Source organism: Myotis yumanensis, unplaced genomic scaffold (assembly GCF_028538775.1).
Source record: "Myotis yumanensis isolate MYYU_CA2020_CCGP unplaced genomic scaffold, mMyoYum1.0.hap1 SCAF_14, whole genome shotgun sequence".
NCBI lineage: Eukaryota > Metazoa > Chordata > Mammalia > Chiroptera > Vespertilionidae > Myotis > Myotis yumanensis.
This window is the reverse complement of record NW_027223765.1, coordinates 5,976,850-5,997,773: the sequence shown is the minus strand read 5'-3', so window position 1 is coordinate 5,997,773 and position 20,924 is coordinate 5,976,850. Positions and strand designations below refer to the sequence as shown.

The following is a 20,924-nucleotide window of genomic DNA, read 5'->3' as shown; positions in this document are numbered from 1 at the left end:
TCGGTTCCTGCCGCCTCTCACCAAGTCCCCTCCCTCTCCCTGGAGTCCCCCTTCCCCCCCTCCGGCTCTGGCCCCCCTCTGGCTAAGCCTAAGGGGTACTTTCTACGGGCGGCCGGGCCTGCAGAACCCGACGCCTGGACGTCCACTGCGCTCGCGGCGAACGGGCCCGGCGCGAGTCCCACCCTCGCCTTAGTCTGACCGGCCGGGAGCCGAACAGAAGCGCTAGAATAAATCATCGCGCGGGGGAGGGAGGGGTCCCGGTTTGGGTATTTTGTCGGTACTTTTCCGTGCCCAGCAGCGCGGGGAAAAGCGCAGGGGCGGGGGCCAGCGGCAGCCCCGCGAGGCCGGGATGCGCGCAGCCCCGCTGGCATCCTGGAGGGCGGCGCGCAGGTGGCGGCGCGGGGGCCGGGCCGGGCGCGGGAGGGGGAGGGCTCGGCGCGCGTCGGGCGGTGACGGCAGCGCGGAGGGGAGGTGCGAGCCGCCCTCCCGCCCGCCCGCCGGGAGCCATGGCGAGAGGCCGCGCCGCGGCGCCCGCACCAGTGTCCGCTCCCGCAGCAGCGCCCCCGCCCGCCGCCCCTGGGCCCGCCCGGCCGCCGCCCGCGCGCGCCCCGACCCAGTAACTCCCGCGCCCCGCGAGCCAGGCGCCCCCCTCCCCCCGGGAGGGAGCGGCGGAGCCCCACGACCCCCGCGTCCCGGACCCCGAGCCCGAGCCCGGGAGCGCCGAGCCGGCGGGCGGGCAGCAGCAGGAGGAGGCGCCGAAGCCGAGCCCGCCGCGTGCACCCCGCGCCCCCGGCCCGCTGCTGCTGCACCGGGACCCCGAGCCTCCGGGCGGCCGGGCCGGGCCGGGCCGAGGACAGCCAGGCGGCGGCGGCCGGCAGAACCGAGCGCCGGGCAGTCGGGCGCCCGAGGCCCCCGGGACCGCGCCTGCTCTCGGGCCGCGCCCCGTGCGCCTCTCGCGGGTAAGTCTGGGGTCCCTCGCCCGGGCCTCGGATGCACGGGCCCGGGGCTGCTGGGCAGGACCCGGTGTCCTGGGAGCGCGCGCACGATGTGGTGGCGGCGGGAGAGGCCGGGCGCGGGGACCCGGGAGGGGTTTGGGGGGGGGAGTCCCCATCCTGCCCCCGCCGCACCTGCGGGAGCCTCTGGGGGCCCAGAAAGGTGCCCATAGAGAGGGTGCCCTGTCGGCCGCGCCGTGGGGCCTGGATCCCGAGCGCTGGTCCTCGGAGGTGACAGTGAGGCGACCTTCAAAGAACCCCGAGCTGAGCCAGCCCACGGCGCGAGCAGCACCCCATTCCCCCTCGCCCGCAGAACGAATGAAAATGAGATCTGAATGCATTGGGGGGCCGGTCAGATGGCGTTTGGGACCCTCCGCCCTGCATTCTGAGAGTTAGCAAGTTCACTTGGCCACTTTTTCGACGTGTGAGTTTTAGGATTCTCTGCGAACCTCCAAGGTCAGCCTCTTGCGGGTTCAAGCAGACATACTGAGATGTCTTGTCGCGTCTTCTGTAAGGTTGTGCTTGGGGAGGGACAAGTCGAAAGCCCAGCTGCTCGCGGGGCTGGGGCGGGAGCCCCTCCCGTTACGCCTCTGGGTTTGAGCCCCCTTCGCTGCACTTGTGCAGACACTGAAATCCATGTCCGCTCTCAGCGCCCCCTCCGTCTGGGTGTTTAAGCCTCTGATTTTTTTCTTTAAGTTTTTTTTTCTGATACGCTCCTCTACCAGAACTTAATTGCTTCTAACCAACGTGTAAACGTTGTCAATGTTGTCTGTGCGTTTGGAGGCAGGACGGGTACTTTTTCCCCGGAGCTCTTTTGGTGGTAGGGGTGGCAGACTAGGGAAACAAGCTAGGAACAGGGTTTTTCCTGGTTTCCAGCTACAGGATCAGCAGAGAGGGCGGTGGTCAGGCAGGGCAGTCTGCCCTGGGGAGGGTCACCCCACTTCCCCAGCGGAGGATGACGGAGAGGGAGCTTGGCTGGCAGGGTCAGAGGGGAAGCTGGAGTGACAGATGGCACGTCTCTCTTTCTCTTTTCGTTTGGAAAGGTCACACTTGCGTGAACTTTGATCCCTGACCCCTCTGTTATCACAGAGGTGTCCAGACGAGTGTAGACGGGCTACCTGGACAGCTGAGCTGGTCTCTGGGATGCTGAGCTGGCTTAGAAAGCCATGGCCCCAGGGAACGGTCTTGGCAAGAGTTGTGTTACTGCTTGACCCCGGCCTAGCCATTTCCTGTTCCATGCCCCAGGGACCTGTGAGGTTTGGTTTCCCATCCCCAGTGCTCCCTGAAGAGTGTCTCCACCCTGGCTGCCTGCTCCTTCTGAAAGAACACTGTCCTTGCAGTGGGAAACCTGGGTTCAAATCCCAGCTCCTCTTTTTCTCTGCTGGCTGTGACCTTGGGCCCTTATTTAACCTCTCCGACCTGGCTTTCCCTTCTCTGGGATTGCCCCCCCCCCCCCCCCAAAGCAAAAAACAAAACAAACAAACCTCATCAGACTGTTGTAAGGCTTAACGAGTTTTTTAATTAAAAACACTTTTTAATTGATTTGAGAGAGAGAGAGAAAAAATACATCAATTTGTTGTTCCACTTACATATGCATTCATTGGTTGATTCTTGTCTGTGCCCTGATGGGGGATTGAATCTACAACTTTGACATATCAGGACGATGCTGTGACCAACTGAGCTACCCTGCCAGGACACAGGGTTTTTTGTTGGTTTGTTTGTTTTATTCTCACCCCAGGATATTTTTCCATTGATTTTTAGAGAGAGTGGAAGAGAGAGGGAAAGAGAGAAATATCGATGTGAGAGAAACACTTTGATTGGTTGCCTCCTGCACAACCGATGGGTTGCCCCGGGCTGGGGAGGAGCCTGCAACCAAGGTGCGTGCCTTTGACTGGAATTGGACCTGGGACCCTTCAGTCTGCAGGCGGAAGCTCTATCCACTGAGCCAAACCGGCTCGGGCAGGGCAAAGAGTTTGACTGAATGACCTGTGAGAGTTTCCAGGTCTCATTCCAGCACGACTAGGTTTGTGAGTTGGCTTTGAGCCCCGAAAGGGATAATAAAGAGATATTACAGTGGTAATTATTGTCGTTCTTATATTGTGAGGGTCGAATCAGGCCATGTAAAATAAAAGAGCATTATTTGAATTGAAAGGAGTTCTTAAACTTTTTTTCCCCCGTTTCCCAACTAGCAGCATCTTAGTATTTGCCATCCGATGGGGACTTGCTTCCTGTGTTGCATTCTGAGCCCCTGCCTCTGACCTTGCACATAGTAGGTCTCTAATTGTTAGATGAATCTGGGCTCCGCGTGCTCCCATGATGGACAGCAGACCTTGGGCCTTCCCTGTGCCAGCAATCATAGACATGATTGTTCTGTGGCTCCGTGCAGCTCATAAACTGCCCAGGAGGGCAGGCAGGCAGGTGGCCACCTTTCCTACAAGGGGCGGTTCTTTTTTCCCCCTTTTAGGACTCAGTTGAGAAAGGCATTGGAGGACGTGTTCATTGAAACTCAGAGGTTTGCAGATGTTAAATCCAGCCTTTCACCTGGGGTGCAGTTTAACACTACGCTGGGAAGTTTAATAAGCCCGGGGATAATGTTACAACAACCAGCCTCTTCAGACATATGATTACTTGAGCCTTGGTTTTGAAAACGTATTCTGATCTATTTAACGCATCCGTACTTGGCATGCGCCATGACGTTTGTGGGGGAGGACAAAGGGATGCGCCTTTTAGGAGATCAAGGTGTTAGGGGAAGAACCGTTCCCACTAACCCCAGGGGTCTCAGATTTAATTTTATAGTCTTGGGTGAGTGAGTCTGTTGTGAGAGACAGACTGTTGAATGGGTCTTCTGGCTCCTCCCTTCCTTTTTCTTCTTCTCGAACAAATGTTTCCTATTCTCACCTGTCTTATTAGGTGTATCCGAGTGGAGGCCACCAGCAGTGTTGAAAAGCTCCAAGTTGTAGCCAGGGGACAGTAAGCAGTAGCATACGTGTAGCTCTGGATGCCGCTGAACTACATAGGACCCCAAATGATGCGCAGCAGCTTAAAGGAAGGCTTCGGCGTACGTCGTCTGAAGGGCCGTGTGGCGTTATTATTCATGGAGAAGCTCACGCAATGACGTGTTTGTTAATAGGGCACCTGAGGTGGAGAGGGTGGAAGGGGTGGGAGGTGAGCTCTGTTTGGGCTTCCGGTCCAGCATTCTGGGAAGGGCCGCTCCTCCCAGTCTCACCCGGTGAGCGGTGCGCTTTTCCGAGAAGCTGTGAATCCTTTGGTGAAGACTGGTAACTGGTGATTCCTCAGGCCGCCACGCACAGCATTGGGAGTCTTTTGGCCTCCATGTCTCGAGCTGTGAAATGGGTTCTATGGATGCTTCTCAAACTTGCCTCGTAGGACCCCTGGGAAGGGGGTTGGGGAGCTCAGCCTGAGGCTTCCAGCACTTTTCAGTGTTAGTCCAGTGATTCCTTTGGTGAAGGCCAGAACACGGTTCGTCTTGTCTGTTTTAAAAATAAAGTCATGTAAACTGCTACCTTGTATAAAACTCTCTCAAGGAAGATGCACCTTATTTCCCTGGGGCTCTGGGGCTCCCCCCAGCTTAAGGGTGTGTACTCCCAGTTTGAGAATCTTGGAGCTGGATTATTGCAGGGGCCGATTCTAGTTCCAACTTTATGAAATGCCGGGACATTTAAAAGCTAAAGGTGACCTCCTTCCTCGAGGAAACGGATTGTGTACTAACATCTGCAAAGGATGCCCCGGTACTGAAGGCAAACAGGTAGATCAGTAAATAAAAGAGCCACCGGAGTAGACATTATCTGGATCTGAATGCTAAGGAAGACCATACTCTGAGTATTCAGGGGACTTGGAAATGCCCCCCTGCCCCCCCCCCCCCCCGCCCCGGCAAGAATGAGTTGAAAGGAACCATGATATGTGAGTGAAGTGGTTTGACTTTTTCTAAACCAGAACAGTGACGAGACAGTTCTCCCCACATTCTAGTGAGTAGTTGAAGCATCCACCCGCCCACTCACCTACTCTTTGTTGAGTAAATCTGAAGTGCAGGTCAAGTGCACTGTGCATGGGGAGAGCACAAGATAGAGTGACAGATGGAAGATAGATAGAGGGGAGCGGACCTGGCCCCGGGGCGGGGGGGGGGGGGGGTGTAACCTCTTCCTCGCCCTCCTCTCTTCCCTCCTGCTTTCCCCGCAGGTGCAGGGCTCTCACCCTGCCGTGCTCCTCCCACAGCCTCATGCCGGGCAGGGAGCCCCTAACCTGTCTTTGCCAAATTCGTCTTTTTTTATGTTATTTTGCCCCAGAGGTGCCCAAGTCTCCCCGTCTGAGAGATGAAAGGTCAATTCCCGAATATAATGGCCATCTTTTATTTAAAAAAAAAAAAAAACGGTGGTAGCCCAGCCAGCGTGGCTCAGTGGTTGAGCATTGACCTATGAACCAAGAGGTCAAGGTTGGATACCCTGGAGGAGCACATGCCCAGGTTATGGGCTCGATCCCCTGTGTGGATGGAGCCTGCAGGAGGCAGCCAATTGATGATTCTCTCTCATCGTTGATGTTTCTCTCTCTCTCTCTCCCTCTCCCTTTCTCTCTGAAATCAATAAAAAATATTTTTAAAATAGTGGTAAAATATACGTAACATAAAGCTGACCATTTTAAAGTGTACAGTCTTGTGGCATTAAGGACCTTCGCCTTGTTGTGCAGATCTCAGCACCACCCATCCCCAGAACTTGTTCCTCTTCCCCGACTGAAGCTCTGAACTGATTAAACACTGTCTCCGTCCCGCTGTCAGCCTGTGTGACAGTCCGAGGAACCTCTCTCCTAAGAGGAGTGATACCATATTTGTCTCTTAGTTGACTGGCTTATTTCACATAGCATAGTGTCCTCAAGGTTCATTCATGTTGGAGCGCGGAACAGAATTCCATTTCTTCTTGAGGCTGAATAGTATGGCACTGCGTGTGTATGTACCAGTGTATCCATTCATCCTTAGACGGACGCTTGGGTCGCGACAACCTTTTGGCCGTTGTGAATAGCGCTGCTCTGGACGTGGGTGGACAAAGATCTGAGACTTGCTTTCACTTCTTTTGGGGCTACAGGCTCCTCTGGCAATTCTGCGTTTGATTTTTGAGGACTCGCCATGCTCTTTCCTCGGTGGCTGCACCATTTTATATTCCTACTAGCAACGCACAAGGGGTCCAGTTTCTCCACATCCTCACCATCACTAGTTATTTTCTGAATTTTGGACAACAGGCATCCTGATTGGTGTGACATGTTATTTCTCTTGACTCACTTTCTCCCTCTTCGTTCTGTTATTCTTTCAACACCGGCCGAGGTCTTTGCCTTCCTGTGAGCTGCGGGGAGGCCCTGACATGTTAGGAGTGCTTCCTTCTACGCTGGCTCCTGGCTGCCAGGGGATTCTGGGGGCATCACGTTTCATTTATTTAGTGAGTGTGGTGGGATGCAGATTCCGGAGGTTTCCAGAGGCCGCTCTGCCCCTGCGTTAGGATCAGTGTGTCTATGGCTCTCCTTCCACCCTCCCCTCGTCTTTTTAATTTTGAATGTGAGTTGGGGGACTCAAGAGGATAACAGTGGACCAGCAACTCAGTCAGACAGTGCTTGGCCCTTTGTGACTCTGAATGCAGGGTTCTGGGAGTAAACTGCTTTGCCTGTGGACCTTGACTGTGAGTGGGGTGTTCGGTGGTCTGACATCTGCTGAGATCTGGCGGCAGAATTACAACATCAGGGGCAGTATATATTATGCATACATACATCTACATACACCAACACACACATGCAGAGGTCCAAAGATACCGGCCTTGCCCGCATTGCTGAGTCCCAAACCTGGGGAGGAAATTGGAGGTTTATTTAAACTAAGGGCAGAGGCAGAGTCTTATCAGGTTGCAGAGTTGGAATGGGTCAGCCTTGTGCGGAGGGATTAAAACCACCAAACAAACAGACAACAAACCAAAGCCGTGACTCAGGAATAGCAGTGAAATGATGGAGAGACACGGGGGGGGGGGGGGGGGGGGGGGCGGGGGGGGAGCAGGAAAATGAGCAATTGGTGGCGGGCGTGATTCACTGGGGCTGTGTCCCCGAGTGTTTCACGTGGGTGCGGAATTTCTGCGACAGTTTCCTGGCGCTCTCAGTAGAGAGGAAAAGAGTGTCATCCAGATGGTGGGTATTTCATCTCTACCTTTGCACCTAGAAAATGTTTTCGATGAAATGCTGAATCCCGTGGGAAGTGTACAGTTACGTTCTGTGTAACTGAGTAGGGCACAGCCTTGTTGATATTCATTTCTTAAAACATAAAAATCTCCGTGACAGTCGGTCTCAACTGGAACACACTACTGATGTGTTTAAAGCCTCGGAGATGGGTGCTTTGTCCGTTTTGAACCATGCAAAGAATTCCCATTTATGTTATCATAACCTCACGTGGTTATTAAGAGGATTCCGTGAATTCATATGTGTGCTTGGCTCAGAGTGAGCATTTGGGTTAGCCATTATTATTGTTGTGATTGAGCTCCTTAGGATCCATCCACTCATGCACAGATAATTTTGGAGCACATATTCTGTGCCATGCCTTCATTTTTAAAAAATATGTTTTTATTGATGTTATAGAGAGAAGAAGGGAGAGGGAGGGAGAGAGAGAAACATTGATGAGACAGAAACATTGATCAGCTGCCTCCTGCCCACCCTCTGCTGGGTTTCCAGCCCGCAACCCTGGCATGTGCCATGACGGGGAATCGAACTAGTGACCTCTTGATGAATGGGAGGATGCTCCATCCACTGAGCCACACCAGCAGGGCAACCAGGCCTTCATTTTTATGATGCTAACAGGACTACTTCCCATGGCCTAAGGCAGTGCTGTGGCCATGGTTTTGGCCCAGCTGACAACTAACTTTCCTCCTTTGGCTTTGAGGAGAAAGGCCTTAGAGAAATCCCTTTAGACTTGGTATTTGGACACCAATATCAAGACATCTGCAAGGTCTGTTGTGGAAGAAGTGTTTGCTGTTAAATATTAGCGAAAATATCTTTCTATTTGAGAAAACAAGCAAAATAGTCGTACGATCACAGCAGTGGATAAGAAAGTGTGACAATATAAGCATTGGGAAAATAGACTCACATGTTGACTGATGCTGTAGATGTGTTTATATTGTACTTGGAAGGTAGGAAAGAGTTTCTATTATTAAAAGAGAAATTACAAGTACAAGAGGAATGTTAGAGCCGTTCCTGAATGTTCCCTGAAAAAATGTTTAGCTGGGCTGCCTCTTGGGACTAGAAGAAAAATGATACTCATATGGAAGGGGATAAAGGACATAAATATTCTTGAGAGATTGGTGATCTTATAATCAGACTTTTATCCTGCATGGTATACTGACCAGCATAATCAAACCCGAGAAGTTCCCCCACAGACCGGAAGTTACATCAACATTTGGTCACTAGGGCCGGAAGACGATGCAGGTTGTAGAGTTTCCAAAGGGAAGGTCCATGGCAGGCAGGGTGTCATCAGCACAGGTGATGGCTTTCCCTTGTGGCCCAGGCCTGTTGGTCCCAGGCCTCCTCCACGTTTAGGATGCCTGAGGCCTGCAGCGGAAGCTCTGACTTTCCTAAAGGTGAGAGAGGGCGGCGACCTCAACTGGGGAAGTGAGTGAGTGTGTAGAATGGGAAGAAGTGGAGTCCTTCGAGTGATGTCGAGGAGATAAAGCTTGCTTTTGGAAGAAATAGTGATAGGGTGAGGGAGGGGCGGAGTCAGGGATGAGGTTGAGCTTTCCAGATTGGACTCAAATCACTCAGTTGTGCAGGGGTGAGGACCTGGAGGGTCCTGTTCTGAGTGGGCTTGTGAAATTTCCAAGTGGAAATTTAGGACTTCATTTAGGGCAGTGGGACACCTGGGCCTGGGGCTTGGAAGAGAGACTTGAATGTGAGGTAAGGGTTTGGGGTGTATACCTGTAGACAGTAGAGGTATCAGGTATGGAAGAATTCACAGAGGACTGACCAGAGGTTGACCAGAAGGAGATCAGAAGTGCTGGGGGGAGAGAATGTTCCTTCAGTGAAGGGTGGGGCTCATGGGGTCACCGTGCTGTGAGAGGCCAAGTAAGATAAGGGCTACACTGTTCTTTGGGTTTGTTTACACATGGTAGGTGTGCAGATATTTGTAGAGTTGACTGCTCAGTTTTCCATGGTTCGGAGGAGACACTGGCTTAGCTTTGTAAACATCTTCTAGTAACATCTTGACCATGAGGGTCTCACAGTGTTCATGAAAGTTTGCACATGTCCTTGCCAAGTATCGTGTGTCCATATTCTACGAGTTCCTGGAACGAGTGAGCTCAGAATTAGAGATTTTACTATACTTTCTTGTGATTCTTACACATCTCACTTGAGGGTTTATCTTTCGTACCATCAGAATTACAGACTCATGGTAAAACTGGGAGGAAATTAGAAATTGCTTGTTTTAGCAAAGATACTTCTGCAGCCCCATTAGAATGGATAAAATAAGAAGTTAACAATACCAGCTTTTGGTGAGGATGTGGAACCAAAGGAAGCCTCATGCACGACACACAAAAAAGACCAACCACTTGGAAAATGAGTATTATTTACTAAAGCTGAACCTGTATTTTGTGACCCAGTGATTCACACTTGGGCTTATATTCAACAGAAACAAGTGCTGTGTACTTGGTTCACACAGCTTTACTCGTGATAGTCCCAAACTGGAAAAAAAAAAACCCCAAATGTCCATTAACTGGTGACCGTATGAACCAATGAGCGTATATCCACACGACGGAATGCTACTCAGCAACGAGAAAGGAATGAAACACTAATACATGCAACAAATGGATGAAATTCACAGACAAAATGTTGAGCGAAAGAGGCCAGACATGCCCTGGCTGGTGTGGCTCAATTGGTTGGAGCATCAGCTTGTGCCCTGAAAGGTTACTGGTTTGATTCTCAGTCAGGGCACATACCCAGGGTGTGGGTTCCATCTCCGGAGGGAACACATACGGGAGGCTACTGATCGATGTCTCTCTCTCTCTCTCTCTCTCTCTCTCTCCCTCTCCAATAAAAAAACATATCCTTGGATGAGGATTACAAACAAAAGAGGCCAGACATAAAAGCGTATATATAATGTATGATTTTATTTTCAGGAAGCTCAAAACAGACCAAACTATCCTGTACTAAGTATCAGAATACTGATGGTTACCAGTGAGGGAGTACTGAGGATACAAGGCGCATATGGAAGTAAAAATGAATAGAGCTGAATGCGTAAGATAATGAAAGGTCCATTTAATTTGGTGACTGTTAGATTTGAATGCAACATGGTATGAAATATTTGTTCTGCAGAATTTCCCTGTGCTCCAGCTTCTGTGTTCATCCCATCCTCCCCTTTGGAGTGATTTTAATGAAGCCCGGGTGTTTATTCTTTCTTCCCTGGTTTACCAGGACGTATGGAGTGCCAGAGCTGGGACGAGGATGATGTGACTGAGGTGCTTATTTAAGGCACAAAATTTAAGGGGTCAGGAAGAACTGTTGCCCCCAAATTTAAGTCATCGAGATACAGATTTTAGTGCAATATTTGAAAAAATCTAAGGCCCAAAATGTGAACCAAATATCAACATTTTCCATGAAGATGGATTGGTGTTACTGAATTTCCCTTCTGCATCAGGTTGTACGAGTGCCCTGGTGAGGCCCTGTCGTGGGCCCGGAGATGGAGCCAGGAGGACTCCCGAGGACTTGAGAGCCACAGACTTGGCCTGGGTGGGTGACCTCACGAGTGAACGTGAAAGAACAAAGCTGATAAAGACTGAAATAGAAATTGACCACGTTCATGCCTTTAGCGTTTCGTGAATGGAAGCAACTCTGTTGTGTCTTGGGGAGGATTCTTCTCCATCTATTAACCCTTTGCACTCCGAACCATTCTGGACATTGGCTACCAGCTACTCGACGCTACTTTGCGGCGGAAACGTGCATTTACAGACCCTCGTATTATTTAGTATAATTTTGGAACCAAGTAACGTATTATAATGATATTGGACTTATATGAATTGGGTGACATCGAGGAATGTATATTTGCAAAAAAAACAATATTTTATTGTTTATAATTTTGTACAGTATGATAAGTTTTGTAACACTCCCCAATATGCATTGCAGGCTGATTAGTGCATGTTTGACAGTAATAAGTGGTTTGACGCCTGCCACCAGGTGTTTTCCTGTTAGAACACACAATGCAGTCCCTTTTTCTTTGTCCCACATCGGGAATATGTAGTTTATTGTTTAATCCGACACAAAACCCGCTGACATTTCTTGTATATATCTTAGTAATTTTACAATATTTTGATTTAATTTCATGTGCCATTTCAAGATAAAACTTCAGGGAAACATGCATGTCTCAAAAAGTTGCCTTGAAATAACTCAATTCCCCGTAATCACTAATAAACTGCAATGTCCCCTGAGAGGGGACATCCAAGTGATATGCTAGAATTCCGATGTCCCCTGAGAGGGGACAGCGGAGTGCGAAGGGTTAAACACCCCAACAAAAGGGAATAATACTGTGGGAAAGGACTCAGAGTGCTTAAAATCCAGTAATAGTTCTCGAAGTTTTTGTGAATTTTGCAGTGGCATCTTAACTTACGGCCAGAGTGGCCTCGGTGTTACAACAGGAAGTTGTCGAGGCTTAGAGAACTCACTGGCGGCATTAACATGGTATAAAAACACTGTCTTTCGTGTGTAACAGTGTTTAGCAGTAAAAAGAAGTTAATGATTGCCCACCGTTCAGGAATCATGCGATTGCAGGTGACATAATTACCTGGTAGGCAGGGATGGAACCCAGCAATTTCCTAGCCTTGGTCCTGCACGCCTGCCAGCACACCCATGCCTCCAAGCACGGTTTCCGAAATGCGGCCTTCTTTGTCTTTTTCTGGTGAATAAGCAAGGCCGTGTGTCATGTCCGATTGGCTCTTCCTTGCGGTCAGGATGTGTCACCTGGACTGAGAGAGAGAGAGAGATCCAGATTTTTCAGCTCCTCTTCCAATTGCTGTGGAGACGGTATCGGTGCGAACTGGACTCTCTTCTCCATCACTTTCCGCTCAGCTTCCCCTTAACGCTGAAATCCTCCCCCTTCCTGATGTAAGGCGCAGTGCCTATAAGTGCCGGAGGGCTTTAAAAAGTGTGCAGCTTCGGGAATAAGTTTCAAAAAAACCACACCAGAAAGGGTTAACACTTTTCCACTTTGTAAACCCCAGTTCTTTGTTCACATCCCCGCCCCTTTCCCCTTTCCAACCTCACTGTGCATGGTTTCCTCCTAGCAACAGGCCCTGGTTGGTGGGGAAGTCAAGCCAGGCTGACAGCCTGCCTGTCAGAGACTGTCCTCCCCTCACCGTGAGTCACCGGGGTCTCCCGGAGGGGCCTGTGCCCTGCACCCTGGCTGCAGGACACCCTGGCTGGCTTAGCGGCCTTTCGTGGCCTGTGGGTTTTCATTAGCAGTTCCATTTCTGTAATAGACAGTGGACGGCTCAGATCTGTGTGTGTTAGCTTTGCTAAGTTGTACATTTCAAGGAGTTGGTCCATTTCCTCGAAGCTGTTGAATTTATTGGCATAACTGTGATCCTCGTACTGTCTAGAAGGTCTGTAGTGATGCCCCCATATTTTATTTTTGATGCTTGCCTTTCGAGTTAAGAACGCATCTGTTCACAGCATCTGTTCACAGTGGCTGGGTCCAGTGACTTAGCTCAGGAAGATGGTGGGGGTGGTTTAAGGAAAGGGAGCCTGGAGGTGTGGGGGGTGGGGGGCGGGGGAGAGGGGAGAAGCCGGCCTGTGGAGGAGGGCAGAGGGCAGGACAGGCCCTGCCTTGGCGCCTCCTCTCTCTGGAGAAGGAGTGGTCACGTGGGTGGTGAGCTCATTAGGCTGGGGACACCAGCTGTGCTATTATTAGGGCTGTTAAAGTCCTCTGCAGATGTTCTCCGCCGGGTTCCAGCCTTGTTCGCTTCCCACATATGGCCTAATACAGTGCATGGCAGAAGAGCCGCTCGGGAACAAATAGCTTTTCCATGAAGCACATCACGCTTTCTTCCCATGAACTTTTTCCTTTTCTTTCTCTTTGTCAATTTTCTGTCTCTGTGTTCTCTGTGTTTCCTCTCTCTGTGCCTTTCCCCCTCTGTCTCTGTCCCTCTGTCTTTTTCTGTCTTTCTCTCTGCTCCGTCTCTCTTTCCTCTTTCTATTTCTGTGTTCTTCTCACCCCCCGCTGTCCCCCTCCCTCCCATTCTTCCCTTTTTCCTCCTTCACGGGCCTTTTTATTTACCGTAACCCTGTGTGGACATCCTGGGGCATGAAGAAAGCTTGCCCATTTTGAGTTCACAGGGAACCACGACCTGTTGTAGAAAATAAAAGGAGTGCAGGTAAGTCCGAGGGTGACCACACTCTGGAGATTGTTTTAAACGGCACAGTTAGCTTCTGTGGCTTCAGGGCCCAACAGCCTGATGAGCCGGTGCTGGGGGGCACACGGGTTATTTTTATTTATCCTCACATGTGGTTTGTGCGTTGTTGGTTTGGCTGATGACCTCTCTTGCCACTGCTTCCTGGATCTCATCGAGCAGCTTTTATCAGGAAGCTGCCATGTGGCCCTTCCCTGTCCCTGCATTTTCATAGGAACCCACATCTCCACCTATAGCACAAGGTGCAGTCAATGTCAGATGGACTTCGTTGTTCTAGGGAACTGAATTTCACCGCAAGTATGCTGTGAGGTGGCATGACCTCAGTGCTAGTTTTCAAAGCTCAGGGTCATGCAGGCTTCATTATAGAAGTTTCCTCCTGTTTATTCCAAAGGACTGATCTTTTTATATATTTACATTATGTTTGTGGCTGTGATGCCAACATCTCATATTGTTATCCTATATAATAAAAGGCTAATATGCAAATCGACCAAACAGTGGAACGACCGGTCGCTATGACACCCACTGACCAGACGGGGGCAGATGCTCAACACAGGAGCTGCCTCCTGGTGGTCAGTGTGCTCCCACAGGGAGAGCGCCACTAAGCCAGAAGCCGGGCTGACGGCTGGTGAGTGCAGTGGTGGTGGCGGGAGCCTCTCCCACCTCCACAACAGCACTAAGGATGCCCAACTGTTGGCTCCCCCAAGGGCTTCTGGACTGCGAGAGGGTGCAGGCCGGACTGAGGGACCTCCCCCGCCCCCGAGCACCAATTTCATGCACTGGGCCTCCAGTTAAAATATAATGAAGCAATACATGCATGCATTAGTGTCATTTCTTACTCCAGTAATGGCTACAGCTATCAGAAGTAGTTTTAAGAAAAGCTTCTATAACCTGGGCACTTTTCTTTAAAAGAGAAAAAATTCTCTTTCGGATTTTAAACATGATTGAGTTGTAAAAAGGATTTTTTTTAAAAAGCCCAAAAGCCAAACTCTGGCGTGAGATCAGCATGAGCGGAGAGATACTGAACTGGGCAACTAAATTTTCACAGCGATGTCTCTGCTAATTCAGAGATTGGGATCGAACAGCAGGAACGGCCTTTCTTCATTTCCCCAATTAACTTAATCTGAGGGAGGGGATGATGAAGCAGGAAGCCCGTTCTCACAGCGGCAGCCCCCGCCGGTGGGTGCAGGGAGCGGAGCTCCAGGCCACACGGGTCAACATGTGTCCGTGTGCATCCCTGTGTGTTTGCTGAGTGGTTTCTGCTTATTCCAGATGATGGCTGGATCCGCTTTCGTAGGTTTTCTACAGGTAAGAGCCACCTGTGGCGGGAGGCAGGGCGTTCTTGGCCGAAGGAGGAGCTGGAGATCGATTTAGGACAATTGCTGAGTATGTGTTGAGTTTCTTTTTTGGGCCAGGCGTCGAGGCAGGACAGTAAACTGGACCATCCAGGTCTGGGGACAGGAGGACACAAAAGAGTAACAGATGTAGGTACGGACGAGGGAAGATAGATGTGGGTAGGGGGGTGGCCGCAAAGGCATGGGTAGGGAGGCTATGGCTGAGCAGGCACCTAATAATGGTGGTGAACCTTGGGAAAAAGGGAGGCAGAACATGCTAGGCGAAGCAGACAGCAAATGGCGAGGCCTCTGCCAGAAGGCCAGTGTGGCTGGAGTGCAGGGAGCCCCTGGAGAAATGGACACAGATGGGGAGGTGTCGGTGCAGGCCTGCCTCCCACTGGCCCAGTGGTCAGGAGTTGAGGTTTTAATCTGAGTGTGATTGGAAGGAAGGTGCGGAGGGTTCTGAGCAGGGGAGGGACATGAATTGACTCACCTCTTTCACGGGTCCCCCTGCTGCTGTGCGGAGAGCCAGGACATGGGAGCAGGAGCAGAAGCTGGGAGAGCCAAGAGGGTTTGGTGTGGGTGCAGGCCCAGCGGAGTGCTGGCATCCAGTGGAAGGGGGTGCTGTGTGCTGGGTCGCGGCTCAGCACACCTGGCTGTGGTTGAAGAGCCGGGCAAAGAAGAATCTAAATGGTTTCAGGATCTGGGGTTCCTTCTCTCCCTGCAAGGCCATGGCCGGGGGAGCAAGTCTGAGCTGCGGAGGGAGTGAGGGGTTCTGCTCCCCCAGCCGCTGCCCAGGAGGGACGGAGCTCGGAGTGTAGCAGGTTCCCTGGCACCGCTGGGCTGATGCTCGAGTGAGTCAGCTGCTGAGGTTTCCAGTGAGGAACCTGGAGGGTGCGTCCCCTCGGAATTCGAAGTGTTTGAGGACAGAAGATCATGCCGTTCCTGGTGGAGCGTGGTCAGAACAAGCGACACAAGAGCCGGGTTTATTCTGGGGCTGCAGGAAGTGAGGCGGACGGGGCGCGTCGGTGATTCCAGAATGTGCCGTTGCTTTCCAGGCAGTGGCCTCGGGCCTGTGTTTCCTGTGCGCAGCCCAGAGGGGCTGCCGAGGCCCGTGCTGTGTACGGCCAGGCCAGTCTCGCCCAGGATGGCGTGAAGTTCTAGGATTACGGCTCCAGTTCACCTCGAGTGTGTCGCCTGGGAGGAAGTGACACTTCTTCCCCACCTCTGAACTCTTCTAGGCCTTTCCACTCTGTCTTATTGGCATCTGAACCAATACATACCAAATTACTACGAACCAAATGACTGCCGACGACTGTTTCGCCTATTGATATTGGCCACCGGCCTATCGTACTGTTTTCTTTTCTTTTTTTTTTTTTTATCACCCCAGGACTGTGACACCGATTTTTTAAAAATTTATTATATATTTTTTTATTGATTGCAGAGAGAAAGGAAAGGTGAGGGAGAGATGGAAACATCAATGATGAGGGAGAATCATTGATCAGCTCTCCCCTGCACACCCCCCTACTGGGGATCGAGCCTGCAACCTGGGCCTGTGCCCTGACCAGGAATTGAACCGTGACCTCCTGGTTCATAGGTTGATGCTCACCCGCGGAGCCACACCGGCCGTGTGACACCGATAGGTTGTAATTCCGTTAAACCGGTGTGCTGGGTCCCTATCCTCCTTCACGGGAAGCTCCGTTCTCATTGCCCTGCAAACACTGGCTGCTTTGTTTGGAAATGTGGGAAGGAAGGGATTTTTCCTGCTGAGTGTGATCAAGTCAGCTCTTTTAGAAATGTGAATTCCGGGCGCCCGCTTCCTTAAAAACTGCCGTGCCCACGTGTTTGTTCTGGAACTATCAGCGCGGCGCACTCCAGGCTCTTTTTAAAGGGCTCCGGGTAATTACTTGGCCCCGTCTCAGCGAGGACAGTAAGCCATTCAGGAGGATGGCGCAGCTCGGTAGCCAGCAGCGGGTGGCCTCTGACCAGACCCCTCCTCCCGGGAGATGGGGCGAGGGGCAATTAGAGAGCCCTCGCCGGGGGACAAGTGGTTGCTGGGGCATAAGTAACGCAATCTACGCTGTCTGTGCATGCCACGGGGCCCGGCGACTCGGTGTTGGGAAGCCTGAACCTCAGCTTTGGGGTCCGTGGCTTTGGGGAAATTCTTAGGCACAGTCTTCCCAACTATAGAGTAAGACTGTGTAGTGTGACTGGGGGCTCAGGAGGTGACTGATGCACGGGAAGGCGTGTCTGGTTCTGGTTTGTTGGCGGCTGCGTGAAGGGGGCCGGGGACGTTTTGTTACATCATCGTCTTCTTCCTCTTCCTCCCAGGCTCTCTGCCTGGGGAAACGGAGCCCCGGGCATTCCGCTCAAGGTCATCTTCCCTTGTCCTGCTTCGGTGGCATTCTGGATTCTGATGACTTACCTGCGCCTTCGCCATCTCCTCTTCAGGGGTGGCTCCTCTGCCCTACTCGCCCAGCGCCCCGTCTCCTGGAGTTACCCGTCCCCCCTCTGAAACCCTGAGCATAACCAGCCTGCCCCCCCGAGCTCCGGGCCTCCCAGCCCTTTGCGCACACACCCTGTCCGTCCAGGCTTCTCCCCTCCACGCCGTCTTGTCGCCGGCGAGCACCGTTGTCCTCCCGTGGCCCCGGCTGGCAGAGCCCTGCCCCTGCCTGGGAGGGCAGCTGGGGAGACCGCACGGTCACCTGTCGCCCAGCAGGAGGCCTCTGTGACACAGCGGCTGGGCCGTGGGCTCCCCCAGGGGTTGTTTTGTTTCTTTACGCTTCTCTCTCTGCCCGTTGCCACAGGGACTGTTCCGGATGTTTCATGTCTTTCTTTCTTTTTTTTTTTTTTTTAAATATATTTTAATGATTTTTTTACAGAGAGGAAGGGAGAGAGATAGAGAGTTAGAAACATCGATGAGAGAGAAACATCGATCAGCTGCCTCCTGCACATCTCCTACTGGGGATGTGCCCGCAACCCAGGTACATGCCCTTGACCGGAATCGAACCTGGGACCTTTCAGTCCACAGGCCGACGCTCTATCCACTGAGCCAAACCGGTTTCGGCTCATGTCTTTCTCAAACACCTCCCATCCTTGCCTCTGGTAGATACTCTGCACCAGTGAGCTGGAGCCATGACATGCCGTCTCCCAGCCTCCTGTCCACTGTCCTTTCTTTCGTCCCTCTTCCTGTTGAGTGAAGGGGGACCCTCTTCCTGCCTGCGGCTGATTGGCTCCTGGTGGGTCCCATCCTCGGCCACCTTCTCAGGAGTGGCGCTTGCTCACTCAGCCCTTTTCTCTGTCTTTTGGCCGCCTCCTGTCTGTGGACTCCACGCCACCGTCTGTAACTGGCTCACTCCTCCCTGGTCTTTCTAGACCCCATGTCTCTCCGGCCATAGCTCCCTCGCCCCGGCCACTGCCAGCCGCTCGGAAGCGTCCCCTGCCTGTTTCCCTGGCCCTATCGCCATCAGGCACCCGTGCCCGTCCCTCCACCCCCACCCGCCCAGTGAACTGGGTGCTAAGTCCAGGGCACACCTGCTGGTCCTGGCATTGACCTTTGCCAGCACAGTCTAGATTACTCGCGTCCTTCCCATCCCGCAGTGCCCTTTCCCTGGTCTTCTGGGAAGCTACGCTCTCCGGGATTTCCTACTGCTTCCCCCAAGGCCTCATCTCACGGGCTGAAGGCACCCCTGCCCCCAGTTAGCCTTCGAATGCTGGTGTCCGCTGGATGTGGCACCTCAGTGAGCCCCTTGCCTTGCACCCGTTTGCCTGCTCGGCACCCGTTTGTAGCTCGGGACCCGTTTGCCTGCTGCCTGCCCAGGGCACCCCTCCAAGTTCAGGTGCACAAACACTGCTCAGCTCCTCACCACCACCACCATTGTCGCTTCCCCTCTCCCACCCCCTCCACCAAATAAAGGGTCCCTGAGCGCAGTCACATGGAGGGCACCACGGAGCTCAGCTGCCCGGGCGGGAACCTGGGCCCTTTCCCGACTCTCCATTTCTCACTCCTGCTCCTTCCCAGCCATGGCCTCCCAGATCTCCCAGAATGCCCTGCTCTGCTTGGCTGCTCTGATATTGATTCTACTGCTGAGTGATCTTTCCAAAGTGCAGATCTGATCCCACCACTTCCCTGCCTAAAGCCTGCTCAGGAGCTCCCCAGGGGGCCCAAGCGGCTGCTGCCCCTCCCTGCCTTGCTTGAAGCCCTTCCCAGCCTTTCGTCCCCTGACCTGGTTCCCTAACCTGCGTCCTCTCCCTCCTCTGGGCCTTTGTCTCTGCTGCTACCTCTGCCTGAGGGTCCTGTACCCCCACCCCGCCACCCCTTCTCTGCGTGGCCTGTCCTGGCAGCCTGGCTGATTCCTGCTCAGCTTTTAGGTCTGGGCTGAGGTTGGCCCGGGAAGCCTTTCCTGACCCCAGGTGACCCATCTGTGTCAGCAGTTTTCCCCACGGCTTATCACTGCTGATATTTTTGCCTCTGGCCATAGAAGGTAAAGAGCATCCGTGAGAGGCTTCAGTTGGACAGAGCAGGGCATGCAGGCATCTGAGCCAGCCCTGGGCACCTGACCCAAGGGCCCGTTCTTGTCTGTGTGTTGCAGGGAGCAGCTTGTGGGGACCAGTTCCTCCCCACAGGCTGCGAGTCCCACGAGGACAGGGATTTTTGTTGGATTCGTTTTCTGCTGTGTTCCCAGTATTTACACACACACTTCAACAGCTGATAGCTCAACCTTGAAGATGAAACGTATTTTAATAAACTGCTTGACAACTATTCAAAGTGTGTGTATACATTTTTTGGGATACCATAAATATGTATTTATTATATATTATATATATTACCGATGTTAGAGAGTGAGAGAGAGAGAAAGAGGAACATCTATGTGAGAGAGAAACATTGATCAGTTGCCTCCAGAATGCACCCAACTGGGGTGTGTGTCCTGACCAGGAATTGTACCGTCACCTTTTGGTGTACAGGATGACGTTCCAACCAACTGAGCCACACCAGCCAGGGCTGTTCCCAGCATTAATAGAGGCACACAGTAGTGCCTGGCACATAGTAGGTGCTCAATAAATAGTGATCGAGTGAGACTGAAGAGCCGAGGTGAACTTTTCCATCTAAACCCGGGCAGTTTTCGTGATGCCAGCTGAAGCTGCTGTGCCTCCGCCAGGCAGACAGAAGGGCACAGATGTGGAAATGGGCCGGTCCCCTGGGGCTGACAACCTCTGTGCTTTTCTCCCGCTTCCTGGACCTTTTAAAATCACAAGTTGTAATCACCAGAGCCGTGTAACGAATTCCTGGGGCATGAGATAGCCGTGGCAGCTCTGACTCATGTGGCAGCGGGGGGAAATTGACATGTTCCTGGTCCTGAGAGTGAGAGGCAGCGTCTCCTAACTTCCCCACAGGCCTACCTCTGTACCTCCACGTGTCTCTTAACCGTCCGGGGCGGCGATGCTCTCTCGAGATGCACCTGGCAGACGGCGCAGTAGATAGCGCTGTGGAACCGCAGAGGGGAGGTGCTGTGTGACACAAACGGAGCTGCTTTTGCAGTTTTAGGATCCCAGTTACCAGTCAGGGGAGGTTCTTCGTCATTCACTCATTGGACATATATTCACGGCGCGCCCGCTTTCTACCCATTTTCTTTAATGAGCTCCTTCCCAGGTTTATGGGCTTCGTTCTCAGCCTTTTCTCCAAGTTGACCCGAGGCTGCTGAAGGCCAGGGCTTCATCTCTGATGTTCCCTGGGGAGGCCGAGCCCCTGGCCCAGTGTTTTTGTTGGGTGAGTGGCAAGCAGGGTGCTGAGCATGGTGGGCAGACGGGCAGCCCCTCCCCTGGAGGGATGGGCAGGTCATGAGGACGTCCATGTATGCGATTTCACAAGCACTTGCAGGGATGTGACTGTGAGCGAGAGGGCACTGTGCTGGGAGTTTGGGAAGGCTGCCCTAGAGGAAGGGTGCCCAGCCCAAGAGAGGGGGCAAGGCCATTCAGATGGAGGAGCAGCACGGTCCATGTCGGGGGAGCTGGTAGAGGCACCGGCCAGAGCGAGCTCTGCAGAATCTCCCTCTGCCTCTCCCACCTGCCTCTCCTGTCTTCATGACAAGGACAGGTAGCATTTACTGTTGACATGGACTGCAGCATTTTTATCCTCCCAGTTACACCCCCTCTCCCCCCTCCCCCCACCCGAGGTGGGT

General features: G+C 52.6%; 1 long non-coding RNA gene across 1 annotated transcript; it reads left to right on the top strand.

Moving 5' to 3' along the window:
* Positions 1–511: 511 nt before the first annotated feature.
* Positions 512–4,513, top strand: LOC138992670 (uncharacterized). Its single transcript, XR_011468118.1, has 2 exons — positions 512–959; positions 3,903–4,513. It is a non-coding gene; the product is annotated as an uncharacterized lncRNA (long non-coding RNA).
* The last annotated feature ends 16,411 nt before the right edge of the window (positions 4,514–20,924 follow it).